At 34.6% G+C, this 23,907-nt stretch overlaps 18 non-coding genes across 18 annotated transcripts; all 18 read left to right on the top strand.

Moving 5' to 3' along the window:
- Window positions 1–763: 763 nt before the first annotated feature.
- On the top strand, window positions 764–836 carry TRNAT-CGU (transfer RNA threonine (anticodon CGU)). Its single transcript has one exon. It is a non-coding gene; the product is annotated as a tRNA-Thr (tRNA).
- Window positions 837–1,783: 947 nt separating this feature from the next.
- On the top strand, window positions 1,784–1,856 carry TRNAT-CGU (transfer RNA threonine (anticodon CGU)). The gene has a single exon. It is a non-coding gene; the product is annotated as a tRNA-Thr (tRNA).
- Window positions 1,857–2,289: 433 nt separating this feature from the next.
- On the top strand, window positions 2,290–2,363 carry TRNAT-GGU (transfer RNA threonine (anticodon GGU)). The gene has a single exon. It is a non-coding gene; the product is annotated as a tRNA-Thr (tRNA).
- Window positions 2,364–4,329: 1,966 nt separating this feature from the next.
- TRNAT-AGU (transfer RNA threonine (anticodon AGU)) lies at window positions 4,330–4,403 on the top strand. Its single transcript has one exon. It is a non-coding gene; the product is annotated as a tRNA-Thr (tRNA).
- A 439-nt stretch (window positions 4,404–4,842) lies between these two features.
- On the top strand, window positions 4,843–4,915 carry TRNAT-CGU (transfer RNA threonine (anticodon CGU)). Its single transcript has one exon. It is a non-coding gene; the product is annotated as a tRNA-Thr (tRNA).
- A 434-nt stretch (window positions 4,916–5,349) lies between these two features.
- On the top strand, window positions 5,350–5,423 carry TRNAT-AGU (transfer RNA threonine (anticodon AGU)). The gene has a single exon. It is a non-coding gene; the product is annotated as a tRNA-Thr (tRNA).
- A 439-nt stretch (window positions 5,424–5,862) lies between these two features.
- Window positions 5,863–5,935, top strand: TRNAT-CGU (transfer RNA threonine (anticodon CGU)). The gene has a single exon. It is a non-coding gene; the product is annotated as a tRNA-Thr (tRNA).
- Window positions 5,936–6,369: 434 nt separating this feature from the next.
- Window positions 6,370–6,443, top strand: TRNAT-AGU (transfer RNA threonine (anticodon AGU)). The gene has a single exon. It is a non-coding gene; the product is annotated as a tRNA-Thr (tRNA).
- A 439-nt stretch (window positions 6,444–6,882) lies between these two features.
- TRNAT-CGU (transfer RNA threonine (anticodon CGU)) lies at window positions 6,883–6,955 on the top strand. The gene has a single exon. It is a non-coding gene; the product is annotated as a tRNA-Thr (tRNA).
- Window positions 6,956–7,902: 947 nt separating this feature from the next.
- TRNAT-CGU (transfer RNA threonine (anticodon CGU)) lies at window positions 7,903–7,975 on the top strand. The gene has a single exon. It is a non-coding gene; the product is annotated as a tRNA-Thr (tRNA).
- A 4,376-nt stretch (window positions 7,976–12,351) lies between these two features.
- On the top strand, window positions 12,352–12,424 carry TRNAT-CGU (transfer RNA threonine (anticodon CGU)). Its single transcript has one exon. It is a non-coding gene; the product is annotated as a tRNA-Thr (tRNA).
- Window positions 12,425–14,387: 1,963 nt separating this feature from the next.
- On the top strand, window positions 14,388–14,460 carry TRNAT-GGU (transfer RNA threonine (anticodon GGU)). The gene has a single exon. It is a non-coding gene; the product is annotated as a tRNA-Thr (tRNA).
- Window positions 14,461–15,406: 946 nt separating this feature from the next.
- TRNAT-CGU (transfer RNA threonine (anticodon CGU)) lies at window positions 15,407–15,479 on the top strand. The gene has a single exon. It is a non-coding gene; the product is annotated as a tRNA-Thr (tRNA).
- A 1,965-nt stretch (window positions 15,480–17,444) lies between these two features.
- Window positions 17,445–17,517, top strand: TRNAT-CGU (transfer RNA threonine (anticodon CGU)). Its single transcript has one exon. It is a non-coding gene; the product is annotated as a tRNA-Thr (tRNA).
- A 946-nt stretch (window positions 17,518–18,463) lies between these two features.
- Window positions 18,464–18,536, top strand: TRNAT-GGU (transfer RNA threonine (anticodon GGU)). The gene has a single exon. It is a non-coding gene; the product is annotated as a tRNA-Thr (tRNA).
- Window positions 18,537–20,499: 1,963 nt separating this feature from the next.
- TRNAT-GGU (transfer RNA threonine (anticodon GGU)) lies at window positions 20,500–20,572 on the top strand. Its single transcript has one exon. It is a non-coding gene; the product is annotated as a tRNA-Thr (tRNA).
- Window positions 20,573–21,518: 946 nt separating this feature from the next.
- Window positions 21,519–21,591, top strand: TRNAT-CGU (transfer RNA threonine (anticodon CGU)). The gene has a single exon. It is a non-coding gene; the product is annotated as a tRNA-Thr (tRNA).
- Window positions 21,592–22,537: 946 nt separating this feature from the next.
- Window positions 22,538–22,610, top strand: TRNAT-CGU (transfer RNA threonine (anticodon CGU)). Its single transcript has one exon. It is a non-coding gene; the product is annotated as a tRNA-Thr (tRNA).
- The last annotated feature ends 1,297 nt before the right edge of the window (window positions 22,611–23,907 follow it).

Here is a 23,907-nt window from a genome sequence, read left to right as displayed (position 1 = left end):
AGAGCAAAATAGAGATAAAAAATCATTCTAGAGTTGAATTCAAGTAATGCATTCTTAAAGAAGGCATAATTAAAACATTTATGAACAGGATAAGCAATATATCAATGAGGTGTTTATGAATAGGATCAGTATCCTCGTCTAAACTATTTGAGTAGTGCGTTTTCTGAACTGAGAAATGATTATGAAAGTGAAAAACTCAGGTTTCTCTTGAACACCATATGGCAAACTGTTCCTTAAAGCATTTTCAAGAGGGTGCTGTGGCTTAGCTGGTTAAAGCGCCTGTCTAGTAAACAGTAGATCCTGAGTTCAAATCTCAGCAGTGCCTTGCTTTCCTCATTCTTTCATAAAAAATTATTTTCATTAAGTCGTCCTGCGATTCAATTCAATTAGAAAAGTCTGATTTATCTTTCGGTTGAACAGATCATCTTAAACCTAATAAAAACTGAAAGTGTGTTCAATATTATAGTAACAATACTGTGATTGCAAAATCAAAAAGGTATTTCAATGACCAAGAGGCAGATGAAATATGACCCTAGATTTGAGCAATATTGATGAATATATGTAAAACACCTATTTATAAACTATTCAAAATATGGGATTGAGTTTAAAATGTGTTCTTTTTTAATACAACATAGCTATTCTTGTTTACAGATTAGGAATCCTTGCTTGTTTAACATTAGAATACATATTAAGACACTTTAACACAGGCACAGAATTTGATTACCAATACTAAATTAATGATCCCTTCTGTATCATTAAAATAGGTGCTGTGGCTAAGTGGTTAAAGCGCCTGTCTCGTAAACAGGAAATCCTGAGTTCAAATCTCAGCAGCACCTTATTATTGGTCCTTACATGTAAAAATAATTTTCATCACGCAAATGATTAATACATTTTAAAAAGAAAAGTGTTGTTCTGTGAACATTAGAATGGGTCATCTTAAATTGAAAAACAAAAAAATGTGGTATTGTGAAGATTTTCAAAGTAATGCTTTGAATGAAAAAGGGAAAAAAGAGTGACAAAGAGCAAAATAGAGATAAAAAATCATTCTAGAGTTGAATTCAAGTAATGCATTTTTAAAGAAGGCATGATTAAAACATTTATGAACAAGATAAGCAATATATCAATGAGGTGTTTATGAATAGGATCAGTATCCTCGTCTAAAGTAGTTGAGTAGAGCGTTTTCTGAACTGAGAAATGATTATGAAAGTGAAAAACTCAGGATTCTCTTGAACACCATATGGCAAACTGTTCCTTAAAGCATTTTCAAGAGGGTGCTGTCGCTTAGCTGGTTAAAGCGTCTGTCTAGTAAAGAGGAGATCCTGAGTTCAAATCTCAGAGGTGCCTTGCTTTCCGCATTCTTAAATAAAAAACTATTTTCATTAATTCGTCCTGCGATTCAATTAAATTAGAAAAGTCTGATTTATCTTTCGGTTGAACAGATCATCTTAAACCTAATAAAAACTGAAAGTGTTTTCAATATTATAGTAATAATACTGTGATTGCAAAAATCAAAAAGGTATTTCAATGAGCAAGAGGCCGATGAAATATAACCCTAGATTTGAGCAATATTGATTAATATATGTAAAACACTTATTTATGAACTATTCAAAATATGGGATTGAGTTTAAAATGTGTTCTTTTGTAATACAAAATAGCTATTCTTGTTTACAGATTAGGAATCCTTGCTTGTTTAACATTAGAATACATATTAAGACACTTTAACACAGGCACAGAATTTGATCACCAATACTAAATTAATGATCCCTTCTGTATCACTAAAATAGGTGCTGTGGCTAAGTGGTTAAAGCGCCTGTCTCGTAAACAGGAAATCCTAAGTTCAAATCTCAGCAGCACCTTATTATTGGTCCTTACATGTAAAAATAATTTTCATCACGCAAATGTTTAATACATTTAAAAAGAAAAGTGTTGTTCTGTGAACATTAGAATGGGTCATCTTAAATTGAAAAACAAAAAAACGTGGTATTGTGAAGATTTTCAAAGTAATGCTTTGAATGAAAAAGGGAAAAAAGAGTGACAAAGAGCAAAATAGAGATAAAAAATCATTCTAGAGTTGAATTCAAGTAATGCATTCTTAAAGAAGGCATAATTAAAACATTTATGAACAGGATAAGCAATATATCAATGAGGTGTTTATCAATAGGATCAGTATCCTCGTCTAAACTATTTGAGTAGTGCGTTTTCTGAACTGAGAAATGATTATGAAAGTGAAAAACTCAGGTTTCTCTTGAACACCATATGGCAAACTGTTCCTTAAAGCATTTTCAAGAGGGTGCTGTGGCTTAGCTGGCTAAAGAGCCTGTCTGGTAAACAGGAGATCCTGAGTTCAAATCTCAGCAGTGCCTTGCTTTTCTCATTCTTAAATAAAAAACTATTTTCATTAAGTCGACCTGCGATTCAATTCAATTAGAAAAGTCTGATTTATCTTTCGGTTGAACAGATCATCTTAAACCTAATAAAAACTGAAAGTGTTTTCAATATTATAGTAACAATACTGTGATTGCAAAAATCAGAAAGGTATTTCAATGAGCAAGAGGCAGATGAAATATAACCCTAGATTTGAGCAATATTGATTAATATATGTAAAACACTTATTTATGAACTATTCAAAATATGGGATTAAGTTTAAAATGTGTTCTTTTGTAATACAACATAGCTATTCTTGTTTACAGATTAGGAATCCTTGCTTGTTTAACATTAGAATACATATTAAGACACTTTAACACAGGCACAGAATTTGATCACCAATACTAAATTAATGATCCCTTCTGTATCACTAAAATAGCTGCTGTGGCTAAGTGGTTAAAGCGCCTGTCTCATAAACAAGAAATCATGCGTTCAAATCTCAGCAGCACCTTATTATTGGTCCTTACATGTAAAAATAATTTTCACCACGCAAATGTTTAATACATTTTAAAAAGAAAAGTGTTGTTCTGTGAACATTAGAATGGGTCATCTTAAATTGAAAAACTAAAAAACTTGGTATTGTGAAGATTTTCAAAGTAATGCTTTGAATGAAAAAGGGAAAAAAGAGTGACAAAGAGCAAAAGAGTGATAAAAAATCATTATAGAGTTGAAATCAAGTAATGCATTCTTAAAGAAGGCATCATTAAAACATTTATGAACAGGATAAGCAATATATCAATGAGGTGTTTATCAATAGGATCAGTATCCTCGTCTAAACTATTTGAGTAGAGCGTTTTCTGAACTGAGAAATGATTATGAAAGTGAAAAACTCAGGATTCTCTTGAACACCATATGGCAAACTGTTCCTTAAAGCATTTTCAAGAGGGTGCTGTCGCTTAGCTGGTTAAAGCGCCTGTCTAGTAAACAGGAGATCCTGAGTTCAAATCTCAGCAGTGCCTTGCTTTCCTCATTCTTAAATAAAAAACTATTTTCATTAATTCGTCCTGCGATTCAATTAAATTAGAAAAGTCTGATTTATCTTTCGGTTGAACAGATCATCTTAAACCTAATAAAAACTGAAAGTGTTTTCAATATTATAGTAACAATACTGTGATTGCAAAAATCAAAACGGTATTTCAATGTGCAAGAGGCAGATGAAATATAACCCTACATTTGAGCAATATTGATGAATATATGTAAAACACTTATTTATGAACTATTCAACATATGGGATTGAGTTTAAAATGTGTTCTTTTTTAATACAACATAGCTATTCTTGTTTACAAATTAGGAATCCTTGCTTGTTTAACATTAGAATACTTATTAAGACACTTTAACACAGACACAGAATTTGATCACCAATACTAAATTAATGATCCCTTCTGTATCACTAAAATAGGTGCTGTGGCTAAGTGGTTAAAGCGCATGTCTCGTAACCAGGAAATCCTGAGTTCAAATCTCAGCAGCACCTTATTATTGGTCCTTACATGTAAAAATAATTTTCATCACGCAAATGTTTAATACATTTTAAAAAGAAAAGTGTTGTTCTGTGAACATTAGAATGGGTCATCTTAAATTGAAAAACAAAAAAACATGGTATTGTGAAGATTTTCAAAGTAATGCTTTGAATGAAAAAGGGAAAAAAGAGTGACAAAGAGCAAAATAGAGATACAAAATCATTCTAGAGTTGAAATCAAGTAATGCATTCTTAAAGAAGGCATAATTAAAACATTTATGAACAGGATAAGCAATATATCAATGAGGTGTTTATGAATAGGATCAGTATCCTCGTCTAAAGTAGTTGAGTAGAGCGTTATCTGAACTGAGAAATGATTATGAAAGTGAAAAACTCAGGATTCTCTTGAACACCATATGGCAAACTGTTCCTTTAAGCATTTTCAAGAGGGTGCTGTGGCTTAGCTGGTTAAAGTGCCTGTCTAGTAAACAGGAGATCCTGAGTTCAAATCTCAGCAGTGCCTTGCTTTCCTCATTCTTAAATAAAAAACTATTTTCATTAAGTCGTCCTGCGATTCAATTCAATTAGCAAAGTCTGATTTATCTTTCGGTTGAACAGATCATCTTAAACCTAATAAAAACTGAAAGTGTTTTCAATATTATAGTAACAATACTGTGATTGCAAAAATCAAAAAGGTATTTCAATGAGCAAGAGGCAGATGAAATATTACCCTAGATTTGAGCAATATTGATGAATATATGTAAAACACTTATTTATGAACTATTCAAAATATGGGATTGAGTTTAAAATGTGTTCTTTTGTAATACAACATAGCTATTCTTGTTTACAGATTAGAAATCCTTGCTTGTTTAACATTAGAATACATATTAAGACACTTTAACACAGGAACAGAATTTGATCACCAATACTAAATTAATGATCCCTTCTGTATCACTAAAATAGGTGCTGTGGCTAAGTGGTTAAAGCGCCTGTCTCGTAAACAGGAAATCCTGAGTTCAAATCTCAGCAGCACCTTATTATTGGTCCTTACATGTAAAAATAATTTTCATCATGCAAATGTTTAATACATTTTAAAAAGAAAAGTGTTGTTCTGTGAACATTAGAATGGGTCATCTTAAATTGGAAAACAAAAAAACGTGGTATTGTGAAGATTTTCAAAGTAATGCTTTGAATGAAAAAGGGAAAAAAGAGTGACAAAGAGCAAAATAGAGATAAAAAATCATTCTAGAGTTGAATTCAAGTAATGCATTCTTAAAGAAGGCATGATTAAAACATTTATGAACAAGATAAGCAATATATCAATGAGGTGTTTATGAATAGGATCAGTATCCTCGTCTAAAGTAGTTGAGTAGAGCGTTTTCTGAACTGAGAAATGATTATGAAAGTGAAAAACTCAGGATTCTCTTGAACACCATATGGCAAACTGTTCCTTAGAGCCTGTTCAAGAGGGTGCTGTGGCTTAGCTGGTTAAAGTGCCTGTCTAGTAAACAGGAGATCCTGAGTTCAAATCTCAGCAGTGCCTTGCTTTCCTCATTCTTAAATAAAAAACTATTTTCATTAATTCGTCCTGCGATTCAATTAAATTAGAAAAGTCTGATTTATCTTTCGGTTGAACAGATCATCTTAAACCTAAGAATAACTGAAAGTGTTTTCAATATTATAGTAACAATACTGTGATTGCAAAAATCAAAAAGGTAATTCAATGAGCAAGAGGCAGATGAAATATAACCCTAGATTTGAGCAATATTGATGAATATATGTAAAACACTTATTTATGAACTAATCAAAATATGGGATTGAGTTTAAAATGTGTTCTTTTGTAATACAACATAGCTATTCTTGTTTACAGATTAGGGATCCTTGCTTGTTTAACATTAGAATACTTATTAAGACAATTTAACACAGGCACAGAATTTGATCACCAATACTAAATCAATGATCCCTTCTGTATCACTAAAATAGGTGCTGTGGCTAAGTGGTTAAAGCGCCTGTCTCGTAAACAGGAAATCCTGAGTTCAAATCTCAGCAGCACCTTAATATTGCTCCTTACATGTAAAAATAATTTTCATCACGCAAATGTTTAATACATTTTAAAAAGAAAAGTGTTGTTCTGTGAACATTAGAATGGGTCATCTTAAATTGAAAAACAAAAAAACGTGGTATTGTGAAGATTTTCAAAGTAATGCTTTGAATGAAAAAGGGAAAAAAGAGTGACAAAGAGCAAAATAGAGATAAAAAATCATTCTAGAGTTGAATTCAAGTAATGCATTCTTAAAGAAGGCATGATTAAAACATTTATGAACAAGATAAGCAATATATCAATGAGGTGTTTATGAATAGGATCAGTATCCTCGTCTAAAGTAGTTGAGTAGAGCGTTTTCTGAACTGAGAAATGATTATGAAAGTGAAAAACTCAGGATTCTCTTGAACACCATATGGCAAACTGTTCCTTAGAGCCTGTTCAAGAGGGTGCTGTGGCTTAGCTGGTTAAAGTGCCTGTCTAGTAAACAGGAGATCCTGAGTTCAAATCTCAGCAGTGCCTTGCTTTCCTCATTCTTAAATAAAAAACTATTTTCATTAATTCGTCCTGCGATTCAATTAAATTAGAAAAGTCTGATTTATCTTTCGGTTGAACAGATCATCTTAAACCTAAGAATAACTGAAAGTGTTTTCAATATTATAGTAACAATACTGTGATTGCAAAAATCAAAAAGGTAATTCAATGAGCAAGAGGCAGATGAAATATAACCCTAGATTTGAGCAATATTGATGAATATATGTAAAACACTTATTTATGAACTAATCAAAATATGGGATTGAGTTTAAAATGTGTTCTTTTGTAATACAACATAGCTATTCTTGTTTACAGATTAGGGATCCTTGCTTGTTTAACATTAGAATACTTATTAAGACAATTTAACACAGGCACAGAATTTGATCACCAATACTAAATCAATGATCCCTTCTGTATCACTAAAATAGGTGCTGTGGCTAAGTGGTTAAAGCGCCTGTCTCGTAAACAGGAAATCCTGAGTTCAAATCTCAGCAGCACCTTAATATTGCTCCTTACATGTAAAAATAATTTTCATCACGCAAATGTTTAATACATTTTAAAAAGAAAAGTGTTGTTCTGTGAACATTAGAATGGGTCATCTTAAATTGAAAAACAAAAAAACATGGTATTGTGAAGATTTTCAAAGTAAGGCTTTGAATGAAAAAGGGCAAAAAGAGTGACAAAGAGCAAAATAGAGATAAAAAATCATTCTAGAGTTGAATTCAAGTAATGCATTCTTAAGGAAGGCATAATTAAAACATTTATGAACAGGATAAGCAATATATCAATGAGGTGTTTATCAATAGGATCAGTATCCTCGTCTAAACTATTTGAGTAGTGCGTTTTCTGAACTGAGAAATGATTATGAAAGTGAAAAACTCAGGTTTCTCTTGAACACCATATGGCAAACTGTTCCTCAAAACTTTTTTAAGAGGGTGCTGTGGCTTAGCTGGTTAAAGCGCCTGTCTAGTAAACAGGAGATCCTGAGTTAAAATCTCAGCAGTGCCTTGCTTTCCTCATTCTTAAATAAAAAATTATTTTCATTAAGTCGTCCTGCGATTCAATTAAATTAGAAAAGTCTGATTTATCTTTCGGTTGAACAGATCATCTTAAACCTAATAATAACTGAAAGTGTTTTCAATATTATAGTAACAATACTGTGATTGCAAAAATCAAAAAGGTATTTCAATGAGCAAGAGGCAGATGAAATATAACCCTAGATTTGAGCAATATTGATGAATATATGTAAAACACTTATTTATGAACTATTCAAAATATGGGATTGAGTTTAAAATGTGTTCTTTTGTAATACAACATAGCTATTCTTGTTTACAGATTAGGAATCCTTGCTTGTTTAACATTAGAATACATATTAAGACACTTTAACACAGGCACAGAATTTGATTACCAATACTAAATTAATGATCCCTTCTGTATCACTAAAATAGGTGCTGTGGCTAAGTGGTTAAAGCGCCTGTCTCGTAAACAGGAAATTCTGAGTTCAAATCTCAGCAACACCTTATTATTGGTCCTTACATGTAAAAATAATTTTCATCACGCAAATGTTTAATACATTTTAAAAAGAAAAGTGTTGTTCTGTGAACATTAGAATGGGTCATCTTAAATTGTAAAACTAACAAACGTGGTATTGTGAAGATTTTCAAAGTAATGCTTTGAATGAAAAAGGGAACAAAGAGTGACAAAGAGCAAAATAGAGATAAAAAATCATTCTAGAGTTGAAATCAAGTAATGCATTCTTAAAGAAGGCATAATTAAAACATTTATGAACAGGATAAGCAATATATCAATGAGGTGTTTATCAATAGGATCAGTATCCTCGTCTAAAGTAGTTGAGTAGAGCGTTTTCTGAACTGAGAAATGATTATGAAAGTGAAAAACTCAGGATTCTCTTGAACACCATATGGCAAACTGTTCCTTAAAGCATTTTCAAGAGGGTGCTGTGGCTTAGCTGGTTAAAGCGCCTGACTAGTAAACAGGAGATCCTGAGTTCAAATCTCAGCATTGCCTTGCTTTCCTCATTCTTAAATAAAAAACTATTTTCATTAATTCGTCCTGCGATTCAATTAAATTAGAAAAGTCTGATTTATTTTTCGGTTGAACAGATCATCTTAAACCTAATAAAAACTGAAAGTGTTTTCAATATTATAGTAACAATACTGTGATTGCAAAAATCAAAAAGGTATTTCAATGAGCAAGAGGCAGATGAAATATGTTAGAAATGTACCGCAGCGGCAACTGGCCGCACTACAAAACTCTGCATTTAGATAAATCACATGGTATAGGGATTATTGTTTTAAAGTTTGTTTTTACCTTGTCATTTCTTTGAAAATGTGTTTTTGTGCTCTGTGAGTTAGGTGTCCCTAGCTCGGGAGGGTAGATCATCCCCCTTAGTGCATTGTGTTTTCTGGATTCACCAGAGGGTGGGATCCAGTGGTGGCAGCAGATGTGTGTCCAGTGCATGTATTCCCATTCCCAGTTCCAGGGGTAGTGGTACCTGTGTCACGTGGTGGTCAGGTTGAGAAATCAGGGGCGGTAGAAACTGTCTTACCAGTCTTGGGAGGGGTTTGGGGATGAATGTGTAATGCGCTGGATGAATGTGAATGTCCCATTCCCAGTTCCCAGAGTAATAGTACCTGTGTCACGTGGTGGTCAGGTTGAGAAATCAGGGGCGGTAGAAACTGTCTTACTAGTCTGGGGGGTGTGTGTGGGGATGAATGGTGTGAGTTCTCTGAAATAAGGAGCTTGCTGAATTCTTTGGTGTGAGTTCTCTGAAATAAGGAGCTTGCTGGTTGATTGGGTGTGAGTTCTCTGGGATAGGGAGCTTGCATTGGGGAGTGATTCCAAAAGTAGTGGCTGAGGTGTCTTCCAGCCCAGCGTGGTGGAAGAGGTTCAGAGTAGCCCAGCTAGGTCTCGGTGTAGGGGCTCACGGCCTGTCTCTGCGGAGAAGGAGTGGGTGGGACTGCGTGTCTCCAGGTGCCCGAAACCCAGTGTCAGGGCCTGGATGGTTTCTTTAGGGAACATCAGGTCGGGGGCCTAGGCTGTACCAATAGGTCACTTGAGGAGGATCTCCCAGTGTCTAGAGGACGTGGAGCGTCTGTAATCAGAGCTCCAGTAGTCCTGGTGTCTGGCGGTACCGCTCCAGTTGGGAGGGTGCAGAAGTCCAGAGGGAGGGGTGAGAGGGGGAGGGATTCCCCAGTGGGAACCAGTAGGTCAGGGACCAGCCGGGAGGGCTGTGTCGCCACTGAGTGACCGTGGTGTCGCCACTTCTGTCCTGGGGGGTCTGCACGCACTGTCAGATGGACAGGAGGTAGTGAGATCAGCGCCAGGCAGACTGTCACACGACCCATTAGTTATGTGTCACCCTCGTTAAGTCCTGGTTCGCCAGGCATCTGACCAAAGGGTACGTCCCTCGGTTGGGGAGCCAGTAGTCGGTGTTTCCGGATCTGGACGTAAGGGCAGCTGTAGTCCTGAGGGCACGTGGGGCTCATCTTAGGTGAAGAGACCCTGCTCTACAGTGGAAGGGGGTGCAGAGGGAGGGAGTCCTCGCCTCTGACCCCTTGGATCCCAGGTGGTAGACCAGTTGGTGGAGAGAGGTCCTAAACTGGTGGGAGAGTTGTGTTCTGGTGGGTGCTTCCCTGGGAGGGTGCGGAACCCCAGAAGTAGAGGTAGGGTGGGGCATTCTTGCCCGTGACCTCTGGTCAGCCTGAGGGTGCGGACCCTAGGTTGAAGGATCAGTGGTAGTTGGGAACTACACTGAGAGGGAGAGTGGAGAATGGCTTGTATGCCAGGGGTTACTACCCCCCACTCTGGGTTTGGCAAGGACCAGTGGTATCTGGGTGGCCTAGGGCCTGGTCCTGGCCGTGGACAACTAGGTAGTACCAGTGGGGTAGCCTAGTTGGGCCTGAGTTCTTTGCGGTTGTTTTTTTTTCAGATGGAACCATGTTGATTGAGAATGGCGTAGAACCGGAGAGTGTCCCTGCAGTGCGGGCCTGCGTCCGTGTTCTATCGCCCCAAGCAGGGAAGACCATCACGGTGGTGATTGGTCTGCCCTGCGTTTTGGCTGGAAGGGGGTTGTGTTGGACTTGGCCCTTCTGGCAGGTTCACCCCTGAACTTTTTGCTTTTTACTGATGACTTGGTGTGGTAATTGTTTGGTCTCTGCGCACTTTCCCTGTGTCCGAGGGTAAAGTGCGTGCATGCTCTGAGTGCATGTGGTGAGATAGGCCTGCCCTCCCATAGGAATGCATGGGGAATGTATGTGTCCCTAGTAGTTCCTGATGCGTGGGGTGTGCAGGCCCGAGTTTGGTATGTGCGGACTCGTGGGAGTGAATGCTGCGCGATGATGTGTGCGGCGTGCATGTACCTAGTGTGGAAGTGCCACTTCTAGAAGTGGGCACTTCTGTGTGCAGTGATGGTCAGATCGCTCCTCAGAGCCAGATGGCTCAAACACCCCGCAGTAGTTGTTATAGAGCCAGGTGGCTCCAGCGTGTAGTCATACGTGATTACCCTTGCCCCGAGGGGCCCATGCTTGATGGTCTGGGCTCAAAATTTACTTTCTGAGCCTAGAGGAGCTCCAACGTTTAAGGGGGCATAGTTGTTTACAGAGCCCAAGGGGGCTCCAGCATATTGGCACCCAATTAATTCGCTCCATGGGGACATGATATTTCCGAGCCTAGGTGGCTCCAACGTTGTGGATAATGATTCAGGGGCTAGTGAGAGCCCCTGCCTACTATGTGCCTTCCCCAGCTGCGCAGCACTTAGTGCCAGCTGCAGCGTTTAGGCCCTGTGCTTGTCCCCAGCTGCCCAGCAAGTAGTGGGCAGCTGCTACATTTAGGTTCTGGCGCAACCTGGACTCTGATGTGATTTGGGTGCTAGTAAATGTACGGTGTAGTATGTTTTGCGCACCCTGTGTTCATGCTTTTGGGGTTAGGAAATGTACTGTGTATAGTATATTTTGCGCTCCCTGTATTTCATACCTCTAGATAGGATTTCTGCCTAGGAGGTTGTTTTACCTTGTTTAGGTTGATGGTAGGGAGAATGTACTTCCCTGTGTTATGTACGCCCCTAGTGTAGGTATACTTAGGTGGCTAGGTCTAATGCGTTAGACTTGCGAGAAATTGCATAATGTGGTTTATGCCCCTGTGATGGATGCAGGATAGGTTTTATACCTGATGCTAGTGTGATGACGCTGAGGTCATTATTGCGCCAGTAGATACTGGTTATGTTCTACATGTACACTTGGTAATTTGTGTTATGTTCTAAGAGTGCTAATTCCGGACAGTGGTCCATGTGGCCCTGTCCCCTGTATATATAATCCCTTGTAAATTCTGCCCGTGCCTGTTGGCACATTGTAGAGTGTGTGTTTTTATCTAATGTGTTGTGTATAATACAAAGGCTATTTTTATAGGATACCTTGTGTGGAGTTTCCTTTGTGGTGGGCCTTGGGTGTTGTTGCTGGGTGCGCGCGCAAACGCTTTACACATCGCCTCAGGGATAAGCCTGTCTGCTCGTGCCAAGCTACCAAGGGGGTGAGCAGGGGTTATCTTTGGCGTGTAACTCCCCAGCCCTGACTAGAGTGGTGGTTTCTGTCTGGCTTTGGCGCAAGCCCTAGCCAACCAGAAATCCCATTTCTAACAAAATATAACCCTAGATTTGAGCAATATTGATGAATATATGTAAAACACTTATTTATGAACTATTCAAAATATGGGATTGAGTTTAAAATGTGTTCTTTTGTAATACAACATAGCTATTCTTGTTTACAGATTAGAAATCCTTGCTTGTTTAACATTAGAATACATATTAAGACACTTTAACACAGGAACAGAATTTGATCACCAATACTAAATTAATGATCCCTTCTGTATCACTAAAATAGGTGCTGTGGCTAAGTGGTTAAAGCGCCTGTCTCGTAAACAGGAAATCCTGAGTTCAAATCTCAGCAGCACCTTATTATTGGTCCTTACATGTAAAAATAATTTTCATCATGCAAATGTTTAATACATTTTAAAAAGAAAAGTGTTGTTCTGTGAACATTAGAATGGGTCATCTTAAATTGGAAAACAAAAAAACGTGGTATTGTGAAGATTTTCAAAGTAATGCTTTGAATGAAAAAGGGAAAAAAGAGTGACAAAGAGCAAAATAGAGATAAAAAATCATTCTAGAGTTGAATTCAAGTAATGCATTCTTAAAGAAGGCATGATTAAAACATTTATGAACAAGATAAGCAATATATCAATGAGGTGTTTATGAATAGGATCAGTATCCTCGTCTAAAGTAGTTGAGTAGAGCGTTTTCTGAACTGAGAAATGATTATGAAAGTGAAAAACTCAGGATTCTCTTGAACACCATATGGCAAACTGTTCCTTAGACCCTGTTCAAGAGGGTGCTGTGGCTTAGCTGGTTAAAGTACCTGTCTAGTAAACAGGAGATCCTGAGTTCAAATCTCAGCAGTGCCTTGCTTTCCTCATTCTTAAATAAAAAATTATTTTCATTAAGTCGTCCTGCGATTCAATTAAATTAGAAAAGTCTGATTTATCTTTCGGTTGAACAGATCATCTTAAACCTAAGAATAACTGAAAGTGTTTTCAACATTATAGTAACAATACTGTGATTGCAAAATCAAAAAGGTATTTCAATGAGCAAGAGGCAGATGAAATATAACCCTAGATTTGAGCAATATTGATGAATATATGTAAAACACTTATTTATGAACTATTCAAAATATGGGATTGAGTTTAAAATGTGTTCTTTTGTAATACAACATAGCTATTCTTGTTTACAGATTAGGAATCCTTGCTTGTTTAACATTAGAATACATATTAAGACACTTTAACACAGGCACAGAATTTGATCACCAATACTAAATTAATGATCCCTTCTGTATCACTAAAAAAGGTGCTGTGGCTAAGTGGTTAAAGCGCCTGTATCGTAAACAGGAAATCCTGAGTTCAAATATCAGCAGCACCTTATTATTGGTCCTTACATGTAAAAATAATTTTCATCACGCAAATGTTTAATACATTTTAAAAAGAAAAGTGTTGTTCTGTGAACATTAGAATGGGTCATCTTAAATTGAAAAACAAAAAAACGTGGTATTGTGAAGATTTTCAAAGTAATGCTTTGAATGAAAAAGGGAAAAAAGTGACAAAGAGCAAAATAGAGATAAAAAATCATTCTAGAGTTGAATTCAAGTAATGCATTCTTAAAGAAGGCATGATTAAAACATTTATGAACAAGATAAGCAATATATCAATGAGGTGTTTATGAATAGGATCAGTATCCTCGTCTAAAGTAGTTGAGTAGAGCGTTTTCTGAACTGAGAAATTATTATGAAAGTGAAAAACTCAGGATTCTCTTGAACACCATATGGCAAACTGTTCCTTAAAGCATTTTTAAGAGGGTGCTGTGGCTTAGCTGGTTAAAGCGCCTGTAGAGTAAACAGGAGATCCTGAGTTCAAATCTCAGCAGTGCCTTGCTTTCCTCATTCTTAAATAAAAAACTATTTTCATTAAGTCGTCCGGCGATTCAATTCAATTAGAAAAGTCTGATTTATCTTTCGGTTGAACAGATCATCTTAAACCTAATAAAAACTGAAATTGTTTTCAATATTATAGTAACAATACTGTGATTGCAAAATCAAAAAGGTATTTCAATGAGCAATAGGCAGATGAAATATGACCCTAGATTTGAGCAGTATTGATGAATATATATGAAACACTTATTTATAAACTATTCAAAATATGGTATTGAGTTTAAAATGTGTTCTTTTTTAATACAACATAGCTATTCTTGTTTACAGATTAGGAATCCTTGCTTGTTTAACATTAGAATACATATTAAGACACTTTAACACAGGCACAGAATTTGATCACCAATACTAAATTAATGATCCCTTCTGTATCACTAAAGTAGGTGCTGTGGCTAAGTGGTTAAAGCGCCTGTCTGGTAAACCGGAAATCCTGAGTTCAAATCTCAGCAGCACCTTATTATTGGTCCTTACATGTAAAAATAATTTTCATCACGCAAATGTTAAATACATTTTAAAAAGAAAAGTGTTGTTCTGTGAACATTAGAATGGGTCATCTTAAATTGAAAAACAAAAAAACGTGGTATTGTGAAGATTTTCAAAGTAATGCTTTGAATGAAAAAGGGAAAAAAGAGTGACAAAGAGCAAAATAGAGATAAAAAATCATTCTAGAGTTGAATTCAAGTAATGCATTCTTAAAGAAGGCATGATTAAAACATTTATGAACAAGATAAGCAATATATCAATGAGGTGTTTATGAATAGGATCAGTATCCTCGTCTAAAGTAGTTGAGTAGAGCGTTTTCTGAACTGAGAAATGATTATGAAAGTGAAATACTCAGGATTCTCTTGAACACCATATGGCAAACTGTTCCTTAAAGCATTTTTAAGAGGGTGCTGTGGCTTAGCTGGTTAAAGCGCCTGTAGAGTAAACAGGAGAGCCTGAGTTCAAATCTCAGCAGTGCCTTGCTTTACTCATTCTTAAATAAAAAATTATTTTCATTAAGTCGTCCTGCGATTCAATTCAATTAGAAAAGTCTGATTTATCTTTCGGTTGAACAGATCATCTTAAACCTAATAAAAACTGAAATTGTTTTCAATATTATAGTAACAATACTGTGATTGCAAAATCAAAAAGGTATTTCAATGAGCAATAGGCAGATGAAATATGACCCTAGATTTGAGCAGTATTGATGAATATATATGAAACACTTATTTATAAACTATTCAAAATATGGTATTGAGTTTAAAATGTGTTCTTTTTTAATACAACATAGCTATTCTTGTTTACAGATTAGGAATCCTTGCTTGTTTAACATTAGAATACATATTAAGACACTTTAACACAGGCACAGAATTTGATCACCAATACTAAATTAATGATCCCTTCTGTATCTCTAAAGTAGGTGCTGTGGCTAAGTGGTTAAAGCGCCTGTCTCGTAAACAGGAAATCGTGAGTTCAAATCTCAGCAGCACCTTATTATTGGTCCTTACATGTAAAAATAATTTTCATCACGCAAATGTTTAATACATTTTAAAATGAAAAGTGTTGTTCTGTGAACATTAGAATGGGTCATCTTAAATTGAAAAACTAAAAAACGTGGTATTGTGAAGATTTTCAAAGTAATGCTTTGAATGAAAAAGGGAAAAAAGAGTGACAAAGAGCAAAATAGAGATAAAAAATCATTCTAGAGTTGAAATCAAGTAATGCATTCTTAAAGAAGGCATAATTAAAACATTTATGAACAGGATAAGCAATATATCAATGAGGTGTTTATCAATAGGATCAGTATCCTCGTCTAAAGTAGTTGAGTAGACCGTTTTCTGAACTGAGAAAAGATCATGAAAGTGAAAAACTCAGGATTCTCTTGAACACCATATGGCAAACTGTTCCCTACAGCATTTTCAAGAGGGTTCTGTGGCTTAGCTGGTTAAAGCGCCTGTCTAGTAAACAGGAGATCCTGAGTTCGAATCTCAGCAGTGCCTTGCTTTCCTCATTCTTAAATAAAATACTATTTTCATTAATTCGTCCTGCGATTCAATTAAATTAGAAAAGTCTGATTTATCTTTCGGTTGAACAGAACATCTTAAACCTAATAAAAACTGAAAGTGTTTTCAACATTATAGTAACAATACTGTGATTGCAAAATCAAAAAGGTATTTCAATGAGCAAGAGGCAGATGAAATATAACCCTAGATTTGAGCAATATTGATGAATATATGTAAAACACTTATTTATGAACTATTCAAAATATGGGATTGAGTTTAAAATGTGTTCTTTTTTAATACAACATAGCTATTCTTGTTTACAGATTAGGAATCCTTGCTTGTTTAACATTAGAATACATATTAAGACACTTTAACACAGGCACAGAATTTGATCACCAATACTAAATTAATGATCCCTTCTGCATAACTAAACTAGGTGCTGTGGCAAAGTGGTTAAAGTGCCTGTCTCGTAAACAGGAAATCCTGAGTTCAAATCTCAGCAGCACCTTATTATTGGTCCTTACATGTAAAAATAATTTTCATCACGCAAATGTTTAATACATTTTAAAAAGAAAAGTGTTGTTCTGTGAACATTAGAATGGGTCATCTTAAATTGAAAAACAAAAAAACGTGGTATTGTGAAGATTTTCAAAGTAATGCTTTAAATGAAAAAGGGAAAAAAGAGTGACAAAGAGCAAAATAGAGATAAAAAATCATTCTAGAGTTGAAATCAAGTAATGCATTCTTAAAGAAGGCATAATTAAAACATTTATGAACAGTATAAGCAATATATCAATGAGGTGTTTATCAATAGGATCAGTATCCTCGTCTAAAGTAGTTGAGTAGAGCGTTTTCTGAACTGAGAAATGATTATGAAAGTGAAAAACTCAGGAGTCTCTTGAACACCATATGGCAAACTGTTCCTTAAAGCATTTTCAAGAGGGTGCTGTGGCTTAGCTGGTTAAAGTGCCTGTCTAGTAAACAGAAGATCCTGAATTCAAATCTCAGCAGTGCCTTGCTTTCCTCATTCTTAAATAAAAAACTATTGTCATTAATTCGTCCTGCGATTCAATTAAATTAGAAAAGTCTGATTTATCTTTCTGTTGAACAGATCATCTTAAACCTAATAAAAACTGAAAGTGTTTTCAATATTATAGTAACAATACTGTGATTGCAAAATCAAAAAGGTATTTCAATGAGCAAGAGGCAGATGAAATATAACCCTAGATTTGAGCAATATTGATGAATATATGTCAAACACTTATTTATGAACTATTCAAAATATGAGATTGAGTTTAAAATGTGTTCTTTTGTAATACAACATAGCTATTCTTGTTTACAGATTAGGAATCCTTGCTTGTTTAACATTAGAATACATATTAAGACACTTTAACACAGGCACAGAATTTGATCACCAATACTAAATTAATGATCCCATCTGTATCACTAAAATAGGTGCTGTGGCTAAGTGGTTAAAGCGCCTGTCTCGTAAACAGGAAATCCTAAGTTCAAATCTCAGCAGCACCTTATTATTGGTCCTTACATGTAAAAATAATTTTCATCACGCAAATGTTTAATACATTTTAAAAAGAAAAGTGTTGTTCTGTGAACATTAGAATGGGTCATCTTAAATTGAAAAACAAAAAAACGTGGTATTGTGAAGATTTTCAAAGCAATGCTTTGAATGAAAAAGGGAAAAAAGAGTGACAAAGAGCAAAATAGAGATAAAAAATCATTCTAGAGTTGAATTCAAGTAATGCATTCTTAAAGAAGGCATAATTAAAACATTTATGAACAGGATAAGCAATATATCAATGAGGTGTTTATGAATAGGATCAGTATCCTCGTCTAAAGTAGTTGAGTAGAGCGTTTTCTGAACTGAGAAATGATTATGAAAGTGAAAAACTCAGGTTTCTCTTGAACACCATATGGCAAACTGTTCCTTAAAGCATTTTCAAGAGGGTGCTGTGGCTTAGCTGGTTAAAGCCCCTGTCTAGTAAACAGGAGATCCTGAGTTCAAATCTCAGCAGTGCCTTGCATTCCTCATTCTTAAATCAAAAACTATTTTCATTAAGTCGTCCTGCGATTCAATTCAGTTAGAAAAGTCTGATTTATCTTTCGGTTGAACAGATCATCTTAAACCTAATAAAAACTGAAATTGTTTTCAATATTATAGTAACAATACTGTGATTGCAAAATCAAAAAGGTATTTCAATGAGCAATAGGCAGATGAAATATGACCCTAGATTTGAGCAGTATTGATGAATATATATGAAACACTTATTTATAAACTATTCAAAATATGGTATTGAGTTTAAAATGTGTTCTTTTTTAATACAACATAGCTATTCTTGTTTACAGATTAGGAATCCTTGCTTGTTTAACATTAGAATACATATTAAGACACTTTAACACAGGCACAGAATTTGATCACCAATACTAAATTAATGATCCCTTCTGTATCACTAAAGTAGGTGCTGTGGCTAAGTGGTTAAAGCGCCTGTCTGGTAAACCGGAAATCCTGAGTTCAAATCTCAGCAGCACCTTATTATTGGTCCTTACATGTAAAAATAATTTTCATCACGCAAATGTTAAATACATTTTAAAAAGAAAAGTGTTGTTCTGTGAACATTAGAATGGGTCATCTTAAATTGAAAAACAAAAAAACGTGGTATTGTGAAGATTTTCAAAGTAATGCTTTGAATGAAAAAGGGAAAAAAGAGTGACAAAGAGCAAAATAGAGATAAAAAATCATTCTAGAGTTGAATTCAAGTAATGCATTCTTAAAGAAGGCATGATTAAAACATTTATGAACAAGATAAGCAATATATCAATGAGGTGTTTATGAATAGGATCAGTATCCTCGTCTAAAGTAGTTGAGTAGAGCGTTTTCTGAACTGAGAAATGATTATGAAAGTGAAAAACTCAGGATTCTCTTGAACACCATATTGCAAACTGTTCCTTAAAGCATTTTTAAGAGGGTGCTGTGGCTTAGCTGGTTAAAGCGCCTGTAGAGTAAACAGGAGAGCCTGAGTTCAAATCTCAGCAGTGCCTTGCTTTACTCATTCTTAAATAAAATACTATTTTCATTAATTCGTCCTGCGATTCAATTAAATTAGAAAAGTCTGATTTATCTTTCGGTTGATCAGAACATCTTAAACCTAATAAAAACTGAAAGTGTTTTCAACATTATAGTAACAATACTGTGATTGCAAAATCAAAAAGGTATTTCAATGAGCAAGAGGCAGATGAAATATAACCCTAGATTTGAGCAATATTGATGAATATATGTAAAACACTTATTTATGAACTATTCAAAATATGGGATTGAGTTTAAAATGTGTTCTTTTGTAATACAACATAGCTATTCTTGTTTACAGATTAGGAATCCTTGCTTGTTTAACATTAGAATACATATTAAGACACTTTAACACAGGCACAGAATTTGATCACCAATACTAAATTAATGATCCCTTCTGCATAACTAAACTAGGTGCTGTGGCAAAGTGGTTAAAGTGCCTGTCTCGTAAACAGGAAATCCTGAGTTCAAATATCAGCAGCACCTTATTATTGGTCCTTACATGTAAAAATAATTTTCATCACGCAAATGTTTAATACATTTTAAAAAGAAAAGTGTTGTTCTGTGAACATTAGAATGGGTCATCTTAAATTGAAAAACAAAAAAACGTGGTATTGTGAAGATTTTCAAAGTAATGCTTTGAATGAAAAAGGGAAAAAAGTGACAAAGAGCAAAATAGAGATAAAAAATCATTCTAGAGTTGAATTCAAGTAATGCATTCTTAAAGAAGGCATGATTAAAACATTTATGAACAAGATAAGCAATATATCAATGAGGTGTTTATGAATAGGATCAGTATCCTCGTCTAAAGTAGTTGAGTAGAGCGTTTTCTGAACTGAGAAATTATTATGAAAGTGAAAAACTCAGGATTCTCTTGAACACCATATGGCAAACTGTTCCTTAAAGCATTTTTAAGAGGGTGCTGTGGCTTAGCTGGTTAAAGCGCCTGTAGAGTAAACAGGAGATCCTGAGTTCAAATCTCAGCAGTGCCTTGCTTTCCTCATTCTTAAATAAAAAACTATTTTCATTAAGTCGTCCTGCGATTCAATTCAATTAGAAAAGTCTGATTTATCTTTCGGTTGAACAGATCATCTTAAACCTAATAAAAACTGAAATTGTTTTCAATATTATAGTAACAGTACTGTGATTGCAAAATCAAAAAGGTATTTCAATGAGCAATAGGCAGATGAAATATGACCCTAGATTTGAGCAGTATTGATGAATATATATGAAACACTTATTTATAAACTATTCAAAATATGGTATTGAGTTTAAAATGTGTTCTTTTTTAATACAACATAGCTATTCTTGTTTACAGATTAGGAATCCTTGCTTGTTTAACATTAGAATACATATTAAGACACTTTAACACAGGCACAGAATTTGATCACCAATACTAAATTAATGATCCCTTCTGTATCACTAAAGTAGGTGCTGTGGCTAAGTGGTTAAAGCGCCTGTCTGGTAAACCGGAAATCCTGAGTTCAAATCTCAGCAGCACCTTATTATTGGTCCTTACATGTAAAAATAATTTTCATCACGCAAATGTTAAATACATTTTAAAAAGAAAAGTGTTGTTCTGTGAACATTAGAATGGGTCATCTTAAATTGAAAAACAAAAAAACGTGGTATTGTGAAGATTTTCAAAGTAATGCTTTGAATGAAAAAGGGAAAAAAGAGTGACAAAGAGCAAAATAGAGATAAAAAATCATTCTAGAGTTGAATTCAAGTAATGCATTCTTAAAGAAGGCATGATTAAAACATTTATGAACAAGATAAGCAATATATCAATGAGGTGTTTATGAATAGGATCAGTATCCTCGTCTAAAGTAGTTGAGTAGAGCGTTTTCTGAACTGAGAAATGATTATGAAAGTGAAAAACTCAGGATTCTCTTGAACACCATATGGCAAACTGTTCCTTAAAGCATTTTTAAGAGGGTGCTGTGGCTTAGCTGGTTAAAGCGCCTGTAGAGTAAACAGGAGAGCCTGAGTTCAAATCTCAGCAGTGCCTTGCTTTACTCATTCTTAAATAAAATACTATTTTCATTAATTCGTCCTGCGATTCAATTAAATTAAAAAAGTCTGATTTATCTTTCGGTTGATCAGAACATCTTAAACCTAATAAAAACTGAAAGTGTTTTCAACATTATAGTAACAATACTGTGATTGCAAAATCAAAAAGGTATTTCAATGAGCAAGAGGCAGATGAAATATAACCCTAGATTTGAGCAATATTGATGAATATATGTAAAACACTTATTTATGAACTATTCAAAATATGGGATTGAGTTTAAAATGTGTTCTTTTGTAATACAACATAGCTATTCTTGTTTACAGATTAGGAATCCTTGCTTGTTTAACATTAGAATACATATTAAGACACTTTAACACAGGCACAGAATTTGATCACCAATACTAAATTAATGATCCCTTCTGTATCACTAAAATAGGTGCTGTGGCTTAGTGGTTAAAGCGCCTGTCTCGTAAACAGGAAATCCTGAGTTCAAATCTCAGCACCACCTTATTATTGGTCCTTACATGTAAAAATAATTTTCATCACGCAAATGTTTAATACATTTTAAAAAGAAAAGTGTTGTTCTGTGAACATTAGAATGGGTCATCTTAAATTGAAAAACAAAAAAACGTGCTATTGTGAAGATTTTCAAAGTAATGCTTTGAATGAAAAAGGGAAAAAAGAGTGACAAAGAGCAAAATAGAGATAAAAAATCATTCTAGAGTTGAATTCAAGTAATGCATTCTTAAAGAAGGCATAATTAAAACATTTATGAACAGGATAAGCAATATATCAATGAGGTGTTTATGAATAGGATCAGTATCCTCGTCTAAACTATTTGAGTAGTGCGTTTTCTGAACTGAGAAATGATTATGAAAGTGAAAAACTCAGGTTTCTCTTGAACACCATATGGCAAACTGTTCCTTAAAGCATTTTTAAGAGGGTGCTGTGGCTTAGCTGGTTAAAGCGCCTGTAGAGCAAACAGGAGATCCTGAGTTCAAATCTCAGCAGTGCCTTGCTTTCCTCATTCTTAAATAAAAAACTATTTTCATTAAGTCGTCCTGCGATTCAATTCAATTAGAAAAGTCTGATTTATCTTTCGGTTGAACAGATCATCTTAAACCTAATAAAAACTGAAATTGTTTTCAATATTATAGTAACAATACTGTGATTGCAAAATCGAAAAGGTATTTCAATGAGCAATAGGCAGATGAAATATGACCCTAGATTTGAGCAGTATTGATGAATATATATGAAACACTTATTTATAAACTATTCAAAATATGGTATTGAGTTTAAAATGTGTTCTTTTTTAATACAACATAGCTATTCTTGTTTACAGATTAGGAATCCTTGCTTGTTTAACATTAGAATACATATTAAGACACTTTAACACAGGCACAGAATTTGATCACCAATACTAAATTAATGATCCCTTCTGTATCTCTAAAGTAGGTGCTGTGGCTAAGTGGTTAAAGCGCCTGTCTCGTAAACAGGAAATCGTGAGTTCAAATCTCAGCAGCACCTTATTATTGGTCCTTACATGTAAAAATAATTTTCATCACGCAAATGTTTAATACATTTTAAAATGAAAAGTGTTGTTCTGTGAACATTAGAATGGGTCATCTTAAATTGAAAAACTAAAAAACGTGGTATTGTGAAGATTTTCAAAGTAATGCTTTGAATGAAAAAGGGAAAAAAGAGTGACAAAGAGCAAAATAGAGATAAAAAATCATTCTAGAGTTGAAATCAAGTAATGCATTCTTAAAGAAGGCATAATTAAAACATTTATGAACAGGATAAGCAATATATCAATGAGGTGTTTATCAATAGGATCAGTATCCTCGTCTAAAGTAGTTGAGTAGACCGTTTTCTGAACTGAGAAAAGATCATGAAAGTGAAAAACTCAGGATTCTCTTGAACACCATATGGCAAACTGTTCCCTACAGCATTTTCAAGAGGGTTCTGTGGCTTAGCTGGTTAAAGCGCCTGTCTAGTAAACAGGAGATCCTGAGTTCGAATCTCAGCAGTGCCTTGCTTTCCTCATTCTTAAATAAAATACTATTTTCATTAATTCGTCCTGCGATTCAATTAAATTAGAAAAGTCTGATTTATCTTTCGGTTGAACAGAACATCTTAAACCTAATAAAAACTGAAAGTGTTTTCAACATTATAGTAACAATACTGTGATTGCAAAATCAAAAAGGTATTTCAATGAGCAAGAGGCAGATGAAATATAACCCTAGATTTGAGCAATATTGATGAATATATGTAAAACACTTATTTATGAACTATTCAAAATATGGGATTGAGTTTAAAATGTGTTCTTTTTTAATACAACATAGCTATTCTTGTTTACAGATTAGGAATCCTTGCTTGTTTAACATTAGAATACATATTAAGACACTTTAACACAGGCACAGAATTTGATCACCAATACTAAATTAATGATCCCTTCTGCATAACTAAACTAGGTGCTGTGGCAAAGTGGTTAAAGTGCCTGTCTCGTAAACAGGAAATCCTGAGTTCAAATCTCAGCAGCACCTTATTATTGGTCCTTACATGTAAAAATAATTTTCATCACGCAAATGTTTAATACATTTTAAAAAGAAAATTGTTGTTCTGTGAACATTAGAATGGGTCATCTTAAATTGAAAAACAAAAAAACATGGTATTGTGAAGATTTTCAAAGTAATGCTTTGAATGAAAAAGGGAAAAAAGAGTGACAAAGAGCAAAATAGAGATAAAAAATCATTCTAGAGTTGAAATCAAGTAATGCATTCTTAAAGAAGGCATAATTAAAACATTTATGAACAGTATAAGC

This window comes from Triturus cristatus, chromosome 8 (assembly GCF_964204655.1).
Source record: "Triturus cristatus chromosome 8, aTriCri1.1, whole genome shotgun sequence".
Classification (NCBI taxonomy): Eukaryota; Metazoa; Chordata; class Amphibia; order Caudata; family Salamandridae; genus Triturus; species Triturus cristatus.
Note: the sequence above shows the minus strand (reverse complement) of the source record. Positions and strands in the feature narration are given on the sequence as shown.